Source organism: Equus caballus, chromosome 28 (assembly GCF_041296265.1).
Source record: "Equus caballus isolate H_3958 breed thoroughbred chromosome 28, TB-T2T, whole genome shotgun sequence".
Classification (NCBI taxonomy): Eukaryota; Metazoa; Chordata; class Mammalia; order Perissodactyla; family Equidae; genus Equus; species Equus caballus.
The window spans coordinates 8,245,010-8,257,227 of NC_091711.1; positions in this window are offsets into that span (position 1 = coordinate 8,245,010).

A 12,218-nucleotide genomic window follows, 5' to 3' on the forward strand; every position below is an offset into this window, starting at 1 on the left:
GTTCTAAATTAGTGCAGCTTTAAGATGTGTAAGTGCCCGGCTGTGACCATCAGTAGTAAGCACGAGCCATCTAAGCTGCTGCTCCATGGGGAGATTTTAGGTTGTGTAATCTCTTTTGACTCTCAGCCTACTTGAACTGAATCTCTCAGTTGAGTCACCTTCGTAAGTTTAACCAAAGCATAGGGTTATTGTCTACAAATATGAAAGAAGAAAAGAACATTTCAGAGAGTCTCATTTAATAATTTTCTCATGAGTTTGATCAAAACTGAATTTAGCCTTTAGAGAGATCATACTATGCAAGGGCAACAGTATAAAGATTTTAAAATTACAAAAATCTGGATTTTAATCCCAGCTCTATGACCTCTCATCTTGTGATTTTACACATTAGATAACTTTTCTGAGCCTCGCTTGATTTTTTTCATCTGTACAATGGGATTATAAAAACAACTTTTTATATTGGTTGTAACGCTAAAAAATTACACACACACACATGCACACAAACACACAGACAATGCATAATGGCTTCATTAAAACTTGTGATGTATCTGTCCTCTGGAGCAACAAAGCTATCTACTCACTCACATCCTCACTTCATCCTTACTTTATCTGCCTCGGAAACAGCCAGGGTCATCTGCTTGAGCAGAGGCTCTTGTTTGAATTTGAGGTACCCTAGCTATGTGTGGATACGTAGTACAGCAGGGCCATCAAAATTCTTCTAGGAGATACATCATGAGGAAATACTATTGTTATGGGCTGAATTGTGTCCCCTCAAAATTAGTATGTTGAAGCCCTAACCCCCAGGACCTCAGAATGTGACTGTATTTCGAGACAGGGCCTTTAAAGAGGCAATTAAGGTAATATTAGGTCATATGGGTGGGCCCTAATCCAATATGACTGATGTCCTTAAAGATTAGGACACAGACTTACAGAGGGACGACCTGTGAGGACACTGTGAGAAGACGGTCATCTGCAAGCCAAAGAGAGAGGCCTCAGGAGGACTTAAACCTGCTAAGACCTTGATCTTGGACTTCTAGCTAGCCCCCAGAAGTGTGAGAAAACAAATTTCTGTTGATTAAGCCCCCAAGTCTGCGTATTTTCTTATGGCAGCCCCTGCAAAAGAATACAGCTATGTATTGAAGCCAAGAGACTTGGTTTAAGGTTGATAAGTCAACGTCTGAAGGGAGGGATCATTTCAGTACAGCCTGGTGCCTATAACTCAGAGTGATACTGTCAAATTCTTACAGAAGTATGACCAATGTTCACTGATTACATTGAAAAATAAAAGTGAATAAAAATTGATTTTTTTTTTTTTACCACACTTTGTGCAAACAATTGACAGCTTTAATATCTCTAGCAGACCTAAAAGCAGAACTCAGGACATCCGATGGATCTCACACCATACGATGAAGAAATGCAAGCACAAGACTAGAGTAGGGGAGAAACTGACAAGGATCAAGTAGGAGGCAAAGTGGATTTCAAGTGTTTTATTTGTAGATTTTCAATGAATTTGTTAGTTCTAATATCCTAGAGAGCACAATTACATGTAATTACAGTTTATATTGAAGATGGATTATTATCTAACATAAAACGAGTTAGTCAAAGAGTGTATCTGTAGAGTTGGTGATGAGGAACACTGAAGTTACTAAAATTTATCTGTAGCCAGTTTGTCAATGATCTTATTTTGACTTAGCTATCAGTCTGGAATATATTTAGAGATAAATGATCCTAATAATTTTACATAGAGGAACAGCCTGCTGAAATGAAGTTGTCAAATATTGGCATTATTCCCCATTCATGAAAAGCTAGAAATGGTCTTTTTAATGAGCAATATGTTTATGTGGAAAAACACTAGGTCTCTGAAGCCAAGTAAGCAGCATGAGGTTATTGCATGCAATAAAATATAAATAAAGAAGCAGGGCTAATCAAAAACAAATTGGTGAATTAAAGAATTTTTCTCATTTTAAATGCTCAAGCTGTCTTTCCTCTTCTATTGCCATTTTGGTAACATTTGACTTCCATTCACCAATGCCCGGTGCCCAAATATTGTTCAGTTTTCTTTCATGCATTTTTTCATTTATTTATTCATTCAACAAGTGGTTGTTGAGCCCTTCCCATGTATATATCACTGTCACAGTTCCAAGTTCTAGCAATGTTGAAATCGCACAGGAAGAATCTCTGCTGGAATAGAGCTAAGCCGTCTTCTCGCTAAGATTAGAATGCGCCAAACTCACTTCGGTCTCAGGGCATTCACCCTCCTTGACATCTCTGCCTGACCATTTGGTCCTCACATCTCATTTTGCATTTTTCAGGCCTCATATTGTTTTTTGAGTACTCCAGTAGATAAGGATACTAGAGGCCTCAGCACCAAACCAACAGGTCTCACAGAGGAAAAGGATGAGTTCCATAGCTAGAGCAATAATTTAAGGATTTAGAAGATCCTTTGAAATAGAACTGATCTCAGTGAAAGTAGCTGCTCTTTACTCTCCATTTCTGCTATTGTTTTGACTCAGTTACTTCCTCAGCTGTCTTTCTACCACAGGTATTACTAAAAGTGCTATAGTAACGTAATGCTTGAGCAGATGGATTCTGGGGCTAAAGTATGGTTCAACTAGCTATATTATCTTGGATGAGTTTCTTAATCTTCCTGTACTTCAGTTCCACATCTGTAGGATTTGGGAGGATCTCATAATACTTGTAGGATTTTTGTGATAATCAAATGAGATGATATATGAAATGATCTTCTTACAGTGTCTGGCTATGCCATTATTGCAATCAGCAACTCACTTCTCTCTCTTCTTTTTTGCTCCACTTGTGTTTTCTGCTCATTTGCAGTCACTTCTGCTTCACAGACTTTACTTTCTACCTTCTCTGTACATTTTTAGGATTCTGCCTACCCCCATCCTACCCTACTGCTTGTATGCCTTCATTCATCCCTGAAAAAGATGCCCTTGATTTATTCACTATCACCCTTGGTCACCAAACTTTCAAGAGAAACAGAGCCAGTCCTACTTTCCCCAGTCCACTGCTGACCTCATGGCAGCTGTGACTCAGGAAGCAAAGACACGTGGCATCCCATCGTAAAGGGAACTTCAGGCACTGAGACCCTAACAGGCTCCTATCCAAGGTGTCCACTGCTCATGAAGGACACATCATACCAGAAGCCTAAATAAAGTTTACAAGTGCTGACTCCTATGACTGAGAGAAGACTGTGGAGATATTGCAGACACTCCCAAAAGAAAGATATGTCAGAAAACTAAAGAAAGAAAAAAATAAGCAAATAGGACATGAGATTGAAATAAAACAAAATGAGAAGTCTGCTTTTTTCCCCCAGAAAAAGTAAGTTATGTTTCCACAGCTGGAGGCTAAAAACAGCTGCATTATCTATAGCTCATTGACGGAGATCCAGTCATTAATATTTTACTCTTGTACATACTTCATTGTGGTGCAATTTTCCTGTATAACCAGCCAGAATCATTTGCAGGATATTTAACAAAAATGATGGAAATACTCAGCTGCATCTGTTCATCATTTGGCTAACCATATTTTTGCATAAATTTAACATGGGCTAACACCACGGCCGTTATTTTCCTCATCTTTTTCCTTCACTGTTAAAATTTGCATGCCAAAATTTATTATTATTCAGGTACCCAATCACACAACCATCCCAGCAATCAAGTCAAAAGCAGCAAAGCAAAATTGAGAAGATGTTGTTTTCTAAAACTGCAGGCACGTACAATACTTCAGTGAGACAACAACCAGTGGTTGTTGCAATGACAAACAGCTTTAATAATGAAAATAGACTCTAGGTTTTACCTACACAGATGTGGTTTAATTTTCTTTTTCCTTATTAGAATCCTTACTAGCTCTCCTCCTCCATCCTTCCCTGAGTTATAAAAATGAGTGGGCAAACATAACAGTTCTATTCATTCTCAGTTTAATATACAATTTCTCATATACACAAAGGGGTGAATTCGTTTCTGAAAACCTGGGCTTGTAATGATGACAATAGAATCTAATTCCCTCAGGTGCTCAGTTAATACTTATCTCTCCGCTGGAGAGTGTAATAAGGTCGTCAGGATTATTGAAGTTGACACAGCACCAAGCTCAGATTAATTACATCATAGAATTCAGAAGGAATTAGAATAAGCAACAGTACCACCCCTGGCAAGTGTCTATATTTTTCATAGTTCTCTAAGGGCTCTCAGTATGATATAGTACACATGAATGAAGGGCGGCTAATGGAATTGATTTGTAGGTTTTTGGATGCAGATTCTGAAAGATTAATTATTCTGAGAGTAAAAAATCACTATCACAAATTCAAAGAAGATACTCTGAGTGGAATATGTTAAATAAGAGAAGAATAATTGTGAAGGTAAGTGAAGGATAATAATATGTGTGAATCTCCTACTAAGTTCCAGAAAATTTATACTCATTGCAACATTTAATTCTTACAAACAGGCAAAATAGGTATTTCCCTTTAAAAAATGGAAACTGAGGCTGAACTAAGTTAAGAAATTTCCACAAATCTCACATGTAAGTGGAAAGCAGCATTTGAATTTATTACCCAAATTCCAATCTCTTTCTTCTTTAACTTAGGGGACACAAAGCACAGCTCCTGAAAAGTTCCCACATTAGATTAAGAAAAATTTACCTAGGAAAACCACGATTAATCAACAAATGCATACTGAGTGACTTCTTTAATACCGAGGACTTAGTATATATTTATTTGATTAAAATGTAAGAAATTTTAAGAATTCAGTAAATCACATAATTAGTTTGAGGAGATGTGACATATAAATTTAAAATATTAAAAAAATGATACAGACATTGATGTCAGCAACATGGCAAAGTGAGCTGTTCCCTTTGTTTCTCCCTCTTTTGAACTACAACTAAATGGACATTCACTGACCAGTGGAGCAAGCCTACACAGCACAACATTATGCCTGAGAGACACACACAGCTACAGCACCTGAGGGTGGTTAGACTGGCCCCCCAGGAATTGGTGGAGATAAGTGAGCAATCCCTGCTCTCCTCCAGAAGCCCTGTGCATGCAAACACACAGTGGGGTGACTGTAGGAAGGGGCAGCAGCAGACCTTATCCCACTTGTGATTGCTTTCCTGGGGAGGGGGATCCCACCGTACCCCTCAGGTGCCAAGGAATGGCCATAGCTCAGTCCTGGTGATGAAGCCCAACCACCAAGAACATTGGCCCAGTGGACCACAAGCAGAGATGACAGACGATCTACATGGCACCAGGCAAACACACTCCAGGTCTGCACAAACATCCATAGTGACACTGAGGGCTGAAAGAGGGAATGTGTCCTGGGGAAGCTGTGGGAAGAGGTGGCAGCAACCCTTAACCTGCTCATGATCACTTTCCCCACAGGGAGGGGGAGCCCACTGTGCTTCTGCAGTGCCAAGGAGTGGCCCTACCTCAGTGCTGGCAAGGAAGCTTCACCCACCAAGCACAGTCCAGACAAGTGCCTGAATACACCCCAGGCTGGGGCTAGTGCCCATAGTACCTCCATAGCTTCTGGAAGATGGGATAGAGCCAGAAAATCTGCCCCTGCTTCTGCCTAACAACAACAGGTGGAATCTGTCACCTAATAGTACCACAAATGCCTCAACAAGAGATTAGTTCATCAAACACCATGAGAAACTGAAGCAACAATTCAGACCACAAGGAAAATGAAAATTTTCCAGAAACCAACCCTGAAGACACAGAAATTTACAACCTAAGTTTCAGAGAATTCAAAATAGCTGTCATAAAGAAACTCAATGATTTGAAAGAAACACAGAAAGGCAATTCAATGAGCTCAGGAATAAAATGAATCTCTTCATCAAAGAGATTGAAACTATACAAGGAAAAAACAAGTAGAAATTTTGGATATGAAAAACACAATTAATGAGATAAAAAGTAACCTAGGATCCTTAAGAAATAGAGCTGATGTTATGGAGGAAAACATTAGTGATTTAGAAGATAAAAATATAGAAATTCTACAAGCGGAGGAGGAGACATGACCAAGATTTTTAAAAAATGAAGGAATACTTCAAGAAATATCCTACACAATTAGGAAAAGCAACATAAGGATTATAGGTATTCCAGAGGCAGAAGAGCAGGAGAAAAGAGAAGAGATCCTATTCAAAGAAATAGTAGCTGAGAAATTCCCAAACCTGGAGAAGGACATGGATTTACAATAGGTGAAGCTAATAGAACGCCTAATTTCATCCATGCTGAAAGACCTTCTCCAAGGCATGTAATAGTAAAAATGGCAAAAGTCAATGATGAAGAAAAAATATTAAGGACAGTAAGACATAAGAAAGTAACATACAAAGGAAACCCTATCAGACTTTCAGTGGATTTCTCAGCAGAAACCATATAGGCTAGGAGAGAATGGAATGATGTATTCAAAATACTGAAAGACAAGAATTTTCAGCCAAGAATACTCTATCCAGTGAAACTTTCCTTCAGATATATGGAGAAATAAAAGCTTTCCTAGATAAACTAAAGCTGAAGGGGTTCATTGCCATTGGACATATCCTACGAGAAATAATTAAGATGCCCTCACACCAGAAACAAAAGGAAAACATCTACAAAGCTTTGAGCAAGGAGATAAATAGACAGACATAATCAGAAAACTGCAGCTGTCTATCAGAACAAGAAGGCAAAGACTCACTTAAACTAAAAGATAAAGGAAAAGAAAGGATCAAAAGTAACTATATACACAACTTAGTTACAAACTCACAACATTGGAAACAGAACAGTTTGTAACAGCAATAACTCAGAAGGAGACAGGAAAAAGAAGGAACCTACTTAGGTTAACGGAGATAAGAGGCTATGAGAAAATGGACTATCTCATCTCCAATATCTTTCATACATTCCTCACAGTAGCCACTAAACAAAAAATCGGGGCAGAGCTACAATTCACAAAAAGAGAAGAAAACTGAGAAATCTCCCTCAGCAAACCACCAAAAGGAAATGGCAGTCAGAAATACAAAGGAAGAGAAATAATGGAAGCATAGAACAACCGGAAAACAAGAGATACAATGGCAGTATTAAGCCTTCATATATAAATAATCACTCTAAATGTAAATGGATTGAATTCTTCAATCAAAAGACACAGAGTAGGTGGATGTATTAAAAAACAAGACCCAACATATGCTGCCTCCAGAAAATACATCTCAGCTCTAAAGACAAACATAGGCTTAGAGTGAAGGGATGGAAGACAGTACTCCAAGCTAATGGCAAACAAAAGAAAGCAGCTGTTCCCATACTTTCATCAGACAAAGCAGACTTCAAGTTAAAAAAGACAATGAGAGACAAAGAGGGACAGTATAAAATTATAAACAGGACACTCTATCAAGAAGACATAAAACATATGAATACATATGCACCTAACATAGAGGCACCAAAGTACATAAAATAATTATTAACTGACCTAAAGGGAGAAATTAATAGCAACACTATAATAGTACGGGACCTCAACACCTCACTTACACCGATGGACAGATCATCCAGACAAATGGTCAACAAGGAAATAGGAGATTTAATCAAAACACTTGGTCAGATGGACTTAGATATATTGAGAGCATTCCATCTGAAAACAGCAGAATATACAGTCTTTTCAAGTACACATGGATCACTCACAGAGATGGACATAATCTTTGGAAATAAGGTAAGCCTCAATAAACTTAAGAAGATTGAAATCATCTCAACCATCTTTTCTGACCACAATGCAATGAAACTAGAAATCAACTACAAGAAAAAAAACTGGGAAAGTCAGAAATATGTGGAGACTAAACAACACGCTACTGAACAACCATTGGATCAATGAAGGAATCAAAGGGGAAATTAAAAATTACCTGGAGACAAAAAAAAAATGAAAATATAACATACTAACTCTTATGGTATACAGCAAAAGTGGCCATAAGAGGGATATTCATAGCAATACAGGCCCACTTCAACAAACAATAAAAATCTCAAGTAAGTAATCTTAAAATGCACGTAACAGAACTAGAAAAAGAACAAACAAAGCCCAAAGTCAACAAAAGGAGGAAAATAAAAAACATCAGAGCAGAAATAACTGAAGCAAAGACTAAAAAAATACAGTAGAAAGGAATAATGAAAGTAAGAGCTGGTTCTTTGGGAAGATAAACAAAATTGACAAACCCTTAGCCAGACATACCAAGAAAAAAAAGAGAGAAGGCTCAAACAAATAAAATTAGAAATGAAAGAGGAGAAATTACAACAGATACTGCAGAAATACAAAGATTATAAGAGAATACTGTGAAAGACTATATGCCCACAAATTGGATAACCTGGAAAAAATGGATAAATTCTTAGACTCATACAAACAACTCCAAAAGTGAAACAAGAAGAAATATAGAATCTGAATAGAAAAATCACAAATAAAGAGGTTGACACAGTAATCAAAAACCTCCCTAAAAATAAAAATACAGGACCAGATGGCATCTCTGGAGAATTCTAGCAAACATTCAAAGAAGATTGAATACCTATCCTTCTCAAACTATTCCAAAAAATTGAAGAAGATGGAACACTTCCTAACTCATTCTATGAGGCCAACATCACCCTGATACCAAAGCTAGGCAAGGACAACACAAAGAAGGAAAATTACAGGCCAATATCACTGATGAACATAGATGCAAAAATCCTCAACAAAATATTAGCAAATCAAAAACCGCAATACATTAAAAGGATCATACACCATGATCAAGTGGGATTTATTCCAGGGATGCTGAGATGGTTCAACAACCACAAATCAATTAACGTGATACACCACATTAACAAAACGAAGAATAACAACATGACCATCTCAACAGATGCAGAGAAAGCATTGGAGAAGATCCACAATCCATTTATGATAAAAGCTCTCAATAAAATGGGTATAGAAGGAAAGTACCTCAACATAATAAAAGCCATATATGACAAACCCACAGCCAACATCATATCCAATGGTGAAAAACTGAAAGCCATCCCTCTGAGAACAGAAACAAGACAAGGGTGCCCACTCTTGCCACTACTATTCAACATAGTTCTGGAGGTTTTTGCCAGAGCAATTAGGCAAGAAAAAGAAATAAAAGAAATTCAAATTGGAAAGGAAGAAGTGAAGCTCTCACTGTTTGCAGATGACATGATTCTATATACAGAAAAACCTAAAGAATCCACCAGAAAACTATTACAATTAATCAACTACTACAGCAAAGTTGCAGAGTACAAAATCAATTTTAAAAAATAAGTTGCATTTTTACACACTAACAATAAACTGGCAGAAGGAGAAATCAAGAATACAACATGATTTATAATCACAACAAAAAGAATAAAATATCTAGGAACAAACTTAACCAAAGAAGCAGAAGACCTGTACACGGAAAACTATAAGCCGTTATTGAAAGAAATTGATGAAGACATAAAGAAATGGAAAGAGAGTCCATGTTCATGGATAGGAAGAATAAACATAGTTAAAATGTCCATGTTACCTAAAGCAATCTACAGATTCAATGCAATCCCAATCTGAATGCCAATGACATTCTTCAGAGAAATAGAACAAAGAATCCTAAAATTTATATGGAACAACAAAAGACCCTGCATAGCCAAAGCAATCCTGAGAAAAAAGAACAAAGCTGGAGGCATCACAATACTTGACTTCAAAATATACGCCAAAGCTATAGCAATCAAAACAGCATGGTACCAGCACAAAAACAGACACAGAGATCACTGGAACATATAGAAAGCCCAGAAATAAAACCACACATCTATGGATAGTTAACATTCAACACAGGAGCCAAGAACATACAATGGAGAAAGGAAAGTCTCTTTAATAAAATGTGTTTGGAAAACTGGACAGCCACATGCAAAAGAATGAACGTAGACCATTACCTTGCACCCTACACAAAAATTAGCTCAAAATGGATTAAAGACTTGCATGTAAGATCTGAAACCATAAAACCCACCAAAGAAAATACAGGCAGTACACTCTCTGACATTGCTCTTAACACTATCTTTTTGAATACCATGTCTACTCAGGCAAAGGAAATAAAAGAAAAAATAAACAAATGGGACTATATCAGACTAAAATGCTTCTGCAAAGCAAAGGAAACCATGAACAAAATGAAAAGACAACCCATAAACTGGGAGAAAATATTTGCAAGTTATTTATCTGACAAGGGGTTGATCTACAAAATATATAAGAAACTCATACAACTCAACAATAAAAAAAGCAAACAACTTGATCAAAAAATAGCCTGAGGATCTGAAGAGACATTTTTTCAAAAGAAGATATACAGATGGCCAAAAGACACATGAAAAGATGTTCAAGATCACTAATTATTAGGGAAATGCAAATCAAAACTACAATGAGACATCACCTTACACTGGTCAGAATGGCTATAATTACCAAGACAAAAAACAACAAATGTTGGAGAGGATGCGGTGAAAAGGGAACCCTCATATACTGCTGGTTGGAATGCAAACTGGTGCAATCACTATGGAAAACAATATGGAGACTTCTGAAAAAATTAAAAATAGAAATACCATATGATCCAGTTATCCCACTATTGGGACAGAACATGAAATCAATGACCCAAAGAGATTTATGCACCCATATGTTCATTGCAGCATTATTCACAATAGCCAAGATGTAGATACAACCCAGGTGCTCATCAGTGGATGAATGGGTAAAGAAGATATGGTATATATACAATGGAATACTTCTCAGTCATAAAAAAGACAAAATCATCTCATTTGCAACAACATGGATGGATCTTGAGGGTATGAAGTTAAGCAAAATAAGCCAGACAAAAACAAATACTGCATGGTTTCACTCATATGTGGAAGATGACAAATACATGGATAAAGAGAATAGATTAGTGGTTTCCAGAGGAGAAGGGGGTTGGGGGTGCCCAAAAGGGATAAAAGGGGCACATACGTATGGTGACAAAAATTAGACCACTGAGGGTGAGTACGATGAAGTCTATTCAGAAACTGATAAGTAATAATGTGCACCTGAAATTACACAATGTTATATGATTTTATTATGATCTCAATAAAATTACTTAAAAAGAATGATACAGAGCAGCCTACACCATTATACTTATTAAAAACTAGAAACATATCACTACTGCAGCTTTGAAAATCTAAAACACACCAGGATATGGAATATAACAAAATGAAAAAGGCCTCTGGGAAACTAAAACAGATATTAAAAGCAATTGCTCCTCAGTTCACTTGACATGCACGTAACTGGATATTAAATGGGAATTCCTGTTATCTAGATTGAGAGGGCTTGATTCAGGCTGCAAAGTTCAGGACAAGTGTTAGAAAGTACAGCTCTGTGTTCTAAAGGGAGGTGCTCACACGTTCCAGAGGGCTTATTAGAGGTGGCCAAACTGGTCATTATCAGTACCCATCTGCAGTCTCCAGGTGACATAAAAAAGGCTAGAGACTCATGAGAAATGGAAACGGGAATGGCATTTCCTCTCCTCCCTCTTCCTGGGAGGCAGGAAAGAGGGTTCTTCCTCTACACTCCAAAAGTTAGGGACCCCCAAGACTACTCATAGAGTGTGGAGTTGTCTTTCATAGAAGAGACACAGCTGAGCTGCAGAAACCTGTAGGAAAAAAAAGAAAGAGTTCTTGGCGAAACACTTGCCATGTGTTCCTATGAGTTAGAAGGGAAGGAAGAACAGGTACTGACCTTCTCTGGAAGAATACTCAAATCAAAAGCTGACTGAACGAACCTGTGAGGAAAGGTGAGGAGAGAGGGAGAAAGCGTGGGAGTGGTAGCAGACTTGAACGTCCCCTGTTTTGTGGGACAAGGATTTGTAAGTTTTCCGGTCACCCGAAAGAAAACCATGGAAGATACCTAAGAGGGTTGCCTCTCAGGGCAAGGAAATCCTTACCTGTAAAGCTAGGGCAGAAGCTCATGAGGGTGGTGTGAGATCTCCCAGAAAATAAATCCCCCACCAAAAGAAATGGTGAATTGTTGGTTTTCTCCAAAGAAACCACTAACATGTTCCAGGAAATACATCAAATATGAACACCTGCCAAAACTAAGTGAGAACCACAAATAGGAAACTGTTGGGGTGAGGATGAGAGAAGAGGCCTGTGGAATAAAGGGAGTGAATAACAGACTAAGTTCCAGATCCCCACCCCCACCCCTTCCTCTCTGCTGGGCACGTGGTTAGGCTTCAACGGGTGACAG